At 33.8% G+C, this 7,500-nt stretch overlaps 1 protein-coding gene across 3 annotated transcripts in view; it reads left to right on the top strand.

The window, feature by feature from the left end:
- LOC137634167 (uncharacterized) overlaps positions 1 to 7,500 on the top strand; it is a 327,902-nt gene that overhangs the window by 137,933 nt on the left and 182,469 nt on the right. The window lies entirely within an intron of this gene.

The following is a 7,500-nucleotide window of genomic DNA, read 5'->3' on the forward strand; positions in this document are numbered from 1 at the left end:
CAATAAATACATTCGCACTCTCTCTCTCTCTCTCTCTCTCTCTCTCTCTCTCTCTCTCTCTCTCTCTCTCTCTCTCTCTCTCTCCTTTGAAATAATCCATCAGATGCGCAAGTCACCACTACATGCTTTTTCTTCACCTCTGTCAAAGTTGTGTAAAGTCATTTTCTCTGGGATTCCTTATCTTGCAGGCATGTTATTTTGCCTTGCTTATCGTGAACAAACAAAACATCGAAGTGGAGAGGAGGTGATCTTAAGGATAATAGTTTATTTTTGTGTTTCATTGAAGGGAAATTGCTATACTCTCCAGTCCTTTTCTCTTTGATCTAATAACTATTTGCTGTTCCGGAAATCATTGTAACTAATCATTTCAATATCACCTAATCCATAAGCGTACAATTTGATAAAATTTACGTTTATTTATTTGGCTTTCCTTGTACAGTCATTGAGAACACTGTGACAAGTCTTCCTAACATTTCTCAATCTTGATCTTACATAGGCCATATCAGATCAGCTCGTTACAATTAATAACCAAAAGGAAAAAATAAAATATGCCTCGTACTCTCGAGTCCTTTAAGATTTTGGGTATTTGGGTACTATTACAAGATGAGAGAGAAAAAAAATTGTTCACCTATTTTGAGATAATTATGAAATAGAATTTACCCCCCACAGGGTGCACGTTTCCACTTGTTTTGTTATGTCAGATCCTCAAGAGGTTAGATAACCTCTGGCTGATCGGCCGACAGGCGAATCTAATCTTGACAAAACATGTGAAGAGGGAAGGGAGGTGAAGATAACGATTTGTGGTACTTTAAGCACCGTTGAATATGGATAATCATTTGTTAAGTCAGGAAGTCTGTTTGATGCCAGTATTTGTCCGCTGTTTGTCCAATATTTTGATTAACATTTGATAACTGTGGTACCGAAAGACATTTATACAGTATATATATTTTGTCACGCCCAGCTCTCCCCACCCTTTGCATAGGTGGGAGAGGAAGTAATCATACCCTGGTGAGAGAGGAATGCAGGTGTGTGCATATCTAAAAATTTAGCAGTCATGTTTAGCAGGTCGCATACACTAGTATTTTAAAGATTGTGTATACCTGTACTGTTTTAAAGGTCACACGCCAAAGTTAGTCATCCTAAAGGGCAAATTTTTATTGCCGCTGTTAGAAATCTTATTTTTAAGTTTTCGTTTAATCGAGCTTTTGACTTTTTGTGTATGACTCCTCTTCGCTGTTCAATTGAATTACATATTATTACCGAGGTCATAAGTCCCAGTACCGCTTATTAGGTTAGCAGGAAAGGGCCGCCAATCCTGCGAATAGTTGCGTTGAGCGTTCTTTTTACGTGATACCCTCATTTATGTTTTGATGAATGGAATAATGCAGTTGTATAGGCAAAATACTTCATTTGATACCTCACGTATGTGGTTATATAATATATATATATATATATATATATATATATATATATATATATATATATATATATATATATATATGTGTGTGTGTGTATATATGTATGTATGTATGTATATATATATATATATATATATATATATATATATATATATATATATACTGTATATATAACGTATATAAGGGAGAGAGAGAGAGAGAGAGAGAGTTTATGTATCTTAAGTGTCTTTTCAAATAATATTTACCTTTTAAGCTTCATGAAGAAGCACATCCTGCTTTGGAACGAAGCCGTCCTAATAGAAAGCAGGAAAGAAAGGATTTGCCTGGAATCGTGCATATTCTGAAGCCCTCCCAGCTACAGAGGGACTGACTTTATCCGCATTCTGTTGAAGCCGCAGAGTCATTCTGTATTCTGTTGTGACATCCCTGAATTCTCCTTAATCTCTCTTTCGAAATTACGATGGTGTGACGTCGATGCTGGGTGCGAACAATTTTTCCCTATTGTTTGTTTACTCGATTATAAAAGACAGAAATTTGTCCTTCTCCTGTAGTGTGGGATGCGAATGATTCTGGTGTCCTTTTCATTCGGAAGCAGCATAATGTTGTTTGTAAGATTGTTATACTGAAGCCACATAAGTCTAATTTTATCAATATATATTCATCTACCAAGAAATATGTATGTGTACGTGACCCGTCAAAATTGTCTAAATATATACGGTAGATACACACATTCAACTCATTCCACCCCCTTCCCCTTTCCTAATTACAACCCGTTTTCGGGTGTACCTGTCTGGGTACCTCCTTTTACAAGTGTATGAGTACTCCCTCTCCCCCTGAGCGTGGCTATATATATATATATATATATATATATATATATATATATATATATATGTATGTATATATATATGTATGTATATATATATATATATATATATATATATATATGTATGTATATATATGTATGTATATATATGTATGTATATATATGTATGTATATATATGTATGTATATATATGTATGTATATATATATGTATATATATATATATATATATATATATGTATGTATATATATATATATATATATATATATATATATATAATATTATTTATATTATCTCAGACACTTGCTCTTTATTATATAGGGGAGATTAACAATAATGACCCATTGTAGGTCTACTTATTAGAAGGTGACTCTAAAATAAATGGTTGTATTATTCACTCCCTGTCTGCAAAATCAAGCAATAACCCCCATTCCAGAAAACATATAAGGCTTACAAGCGCTGTGTCGTACCCCGCTCTCCACCAAGTACAATAACTTACCGTCAACCCCCTCCCCCAGCCCACCTCATCTTCCTTCCTTGCTCAGATTCATCCATCACCCTACCGTTCTTCTTTCTCTCAACAGGTCCAAACTACTCCCATAATAACTGACTTCTATTTTATTTTGCCTGTAAATTTTAAAACTTCTTTTAATGTATCGTAAGGTTTTTTTCGGTTCATATAAATCACACAATATTCTCCTTTTTCTCTCATAGGTTTGTTTCTTAACATTCAAATACTTCTGAATGTTACATATATATATATAATATATATATATATATATATATATATATATATATATATATATATATATATATATATATATATATATATATATATATATATATATGTGTGTGTGTGTGTGTGTGTGTGTGTGTGTTGTGTATGTGTGTGTGTGTGTGTGTGTAAATTTCTCAGTCGTTCCCTTGTTTGATTTATAAGTAAAAATGTTGACACCTCGCTTGCGATTATTCCAGTTGAAGATGAACCTGGTAATAATGTTTAAATATTAGTTTTGGCTTTTGTAATCTCGTAAGAAGTCTTTGTTCATAAGCCCAGAATGTTATGGAGGTCCTTTTACTACAAGTTGAATTAAGTTATTAGATAAGTAATATCGATCTTTGAATTTATTTCAATTTGCTTTTTCTCTTGATCACATATCTTTCAGATAAAAGTAAATTTTTATATGATGTTAGTTATATTTTCTATATAATTTATCTCTCGATTAAAGCGAAACATGTCGATATGGACCTCGGTTTGTTTTATTGGAGACGATTTGTCACATTTATCTAATCTATTAATTACCCTTTGACAGTTGGCCTTGAAGTTTGTTTCAAGGAGATAGTTTCAAAACTGTTCAGAGGGACTGAACTTGCGTCATAGCATTTGTTGGCATTAAAGCTCACGAGACAGACGTTTTGTCTAAGTTTTATCATTTATAGGTAGAAAGGGTTTTGCTGAAAAGAGGAAGGACTCTATGGAAAGGGGAAATTATAGGACATTCAAGAAATAAAAACCGTTCCGACTTATAAAAAAATCTTATATATAAATTCCGTTAAAAGAGGGCGTGTAATATTTACAATGAGTGATATTATGGAAATCATCATCATCATCTCCCCCTAAGCCTAAAGATGCAAAGGGCTTCTGTTAGATTTCGCCAGTCGTCTCTATCCTAAGCTTTTAATTCAATACTTCTCCATTTATCATCATTTACTTCACGCTTCATAGTCCTCATCCATGTAGGCCTGGATCTTCTAACTCACCTAGTGCCTTGTGGAGCCTAGTTAAAAGTTTTATGGAATAAAAAAGAAAATTGTATGAAGATAGATGGGAAGAAGGAATGTCAAAAGAGTAAAAAAGATAGATTTATTAGATACTGTTAATGAATATGACATTTTAACTGAGAGAAATAAAAGGACTTTATTAAGTGTCGTAGAATAGGAGGAGGACAACCAAACCTCGGTAACCATTGGATTGCAAGTTTCCATGTGAGTTGTGTACATTTTTGTCCCTCTAATAGTGACTTTTATACCAGTATGCTAGCGCACTTTATCAGTGACATTTACGTCGTTACTTTGGGTCATGCGATACACAATTTAATGACGTAGTTTCTCCAGTTTCTTTCAAGATAGTTAGGAACCTTTATTACTACTACTACTACTACTACTACTACTACTACTACTACTACTACTACTATGCTATAAGCCCATATGCTCCACCAGGGAAAATAGCAAAGTGAGGAAAGGAAACGAGGAAGCAAATAAAATCATGTGCCTGAGTGTACCCTTAAGCAAGAGAACTGTTTGATTTTGCAGTGTCCTTCTCCTAAGAAAACTGCTTACCATAGCTAAAGTCTCCAGTCTAAAAAAAGGCAAAAGGAAAACATTTTGGAAAATCTCTCTCTCTCTCTCTCTCTCTCTCTCTCTCTCTCTCTCTCTCTCTCTCTCTCTCTCTCTCTGCAAACTACGCACATCATGCGGGAATATACGTCAGATGCGTACATGACTGAATTACTGATTTACGATTACAACATTCATATTGGTACTGAATAAGTTTGTCACGTATTTCCAACTTTCTTTGGATAGCTCTTGATTACCAGAAAAAAAATATAAAGTTTTATAGTTTTAAGTGACTTAGTCTAAAAAAAAATAGCAAATATGTAGGATAATCTGATGCACTGATTATAAATTGTTTGTAATTTTAGCCTACTAAGCTGATATTGCTATATACCAGTTCAATGACACCTGATATACATATTGAAAGGCAATTCACATAAGTTGATTTATTCTTTACGCTTTTTTTTTTAGCTCTGTCTTAGGTTTTACCTGTTATATTTCTTTCAGCGAAGTGTAGTCCTTGTAAGAACGGGTATGAAAACATACACTAGTCAACATTTGCCGTTTTGGTATTGTTTTAGAAACCCCTTAAATACGTTTTCTTTATTCAAACTGCTCCCATATTCGTTTTCTTTGAAATCTTTTCAGCTCTCTCTCTCTCTCTCTCTCTCTCTCTCTCTCTCTCTCTCTCTCTCTCTCTCTCTCAGGAAGGGGGTTTTGGTACAGTTACTGCCGGTAAATGGATTCTTTACTTTTTACTGGTAAAATGGAAATATATTAACGTTTCGTCTACCATTGAGGCATTAAACATTGTTTTATATTTATGTAATGAGTTAATGGTTTCATGTTGTCTCTTATATTTCTTAGAGGGCGAATGCATTCATGATTATGATGATACTATGACAAATGTTAATTCTGTCCGAGTCATTTAGACAGTCTTGAGTTTAAAGATTTATCGTTTTAACAAATGATATATACCAGAACGGCTTCGAAGTATTTTAATTGATTCAACGTATGCATACAGCGTAAGTTTTGTATGAGCATAAACACGTGAAAGAATTGTTTTTCAGAAAAAAAATGCAAAACATCAACCAAAAAATGAAAAAAGTTCTTAAGAGTCTCTTGACTTTATCAATCTTCAAATAGGAAAAGATAACATAAATGAACTGACTCGTCAATAGGTTGATGATTACATTAAAAACTGCTTGTGGTGGGAAAAATGAAAATTAATAGATATTTATTATAAGAAAATAAGCGCGACCAAAACTTTTCTCTATTTGTAATTCGTGGTTCTGGTGATGTCTCTGTAGACTTAGGCACACACTTCCCACCCAAGTACATTCGCCCATCACAAAATTTCCAAACTTGTCGAACATTTTTACGAAGTTACTTATAAATTACGTTGGAAAGAGTGGAAGGTAATTTATTTATTTACATAGGCTATGTTAATGTAAAATTTAGGTATTTTCTAAGATACGCGTCTCGGAGGGCGCCAATAAATGTTGCCGACTGCCAAGGCTTTGAACTGTAGAATTGTGTAGCTTCAATTTTAACCACGGTTGAGGCATAGACACCTTGACTGTAATTTTAATACAACGACATGAACAAAAAGATTGCTTCCAGTTAAACCATTTTAATGGGGTATTAAGACATTTTACTTTGTTTGAAAACGGGCATTCATTAAGATTTTTCTTGTAAATGAGCATCAGTGTTGTACACAAAGTTTTTTTTGAGTAGAGACCTTGATGTAGCCAGAGTTTGATTGTTTGGACTAATCGATTCCTATAAGCGTCCGTTTGCATTGTTTGAAATTCAATGACGCATTTTACTCTATAACAATTATGCAGAACATATAACTACATTTTTTAACTTAAAAAGTAAAGGAAAAAGAGGGTAAAAGGACCCTATTCTATACCCTGTAGCCAACGGATTCTCAAACTGGGGTCACGCTTACCTCCAGGGGTACGTGAAAAAAAAATTTGAGGGTAAGGGACAGGTTTCTCAAGTCTATTTAAGGACCTGGACTGACCCACGAATTATCAGACAATTATCGTTGTCATTACGTACGATACTGATGAATTAATGGGCAATTTTAATAATAGATTTTATAAAAAAAAAAACATATTTGCTTTCCCCTTTTGGAATAGATTTGAATCCGATGAGATTATGACCCAAACCTGTTGAAGGTTTTAATTTTTCTAAAGTAATTTGTCACTGGAATATGCTCAATGACTGAATAAAATCAACGTTTGATATGAGAAAATGACTTGATCATTAACGAAAAAAATATAATAATACACGCATTTGTCATGGTTATTGTAGGTATGGTAGAAAATGTTCGAAATTGTAAAAACTGAAAACGTAGAAAATAATTTTTGAAATAAAGTACATCGCTCAGTATACATGTCTCTTTTATAGTTATTTAAATATTAATCAAGTAAATAATATTGTTGAAGGTTACATTGTATTATTGTCAATGGTATTCGTGGTCATCTGACATAAGCCTGTGACGAATTACTCTAGGAAAAGTAAATAAAAACGTTAAGAAAATCCGCATGCTTAGTTTCGTTATGATATGACGTCCTTCAGGATTTGGCATCGAATCTACTTTCCAAGCGGGATTCTGCTGGATCAGTCGAGATCGAATTGGATTGCAATCCGATTCGAATCCAGTACTTCGCAAAAACAAATAAGGCATTGTGTACTATTCCCGGATCACCGATTAATTCATGGACACGTTATTGTTTGCTGATGAATTCCTGAACACATGTTATGCTCTGACGAATGCTTGGGCAAGTTTACTTGGAATGTATACCAGTGAATTGAATGGACACATTTATTGCCAATAGGTGACTGTGCGGTGTGCAGTATTACCCTGTGGTGCTCAGTATGACAGTGTGGTGTCATGACTTGTCTGTGCGTTGTG

This window comes from Palaemon carinicauda, chromosome 44, assembly GCF_036898095.1.
Source record: "Palaemon carinicauda isolate YSFRI2023 chromosome 44, ASM3689809v2, whole genome shotgun sequence".
Taxonomy (NCBI): Eukaryota; Metazoa; Arthropoda; class Malacostraca; order Decapoda; family Palaemonidae; genus Palaemon; species Palaemon carinicauda.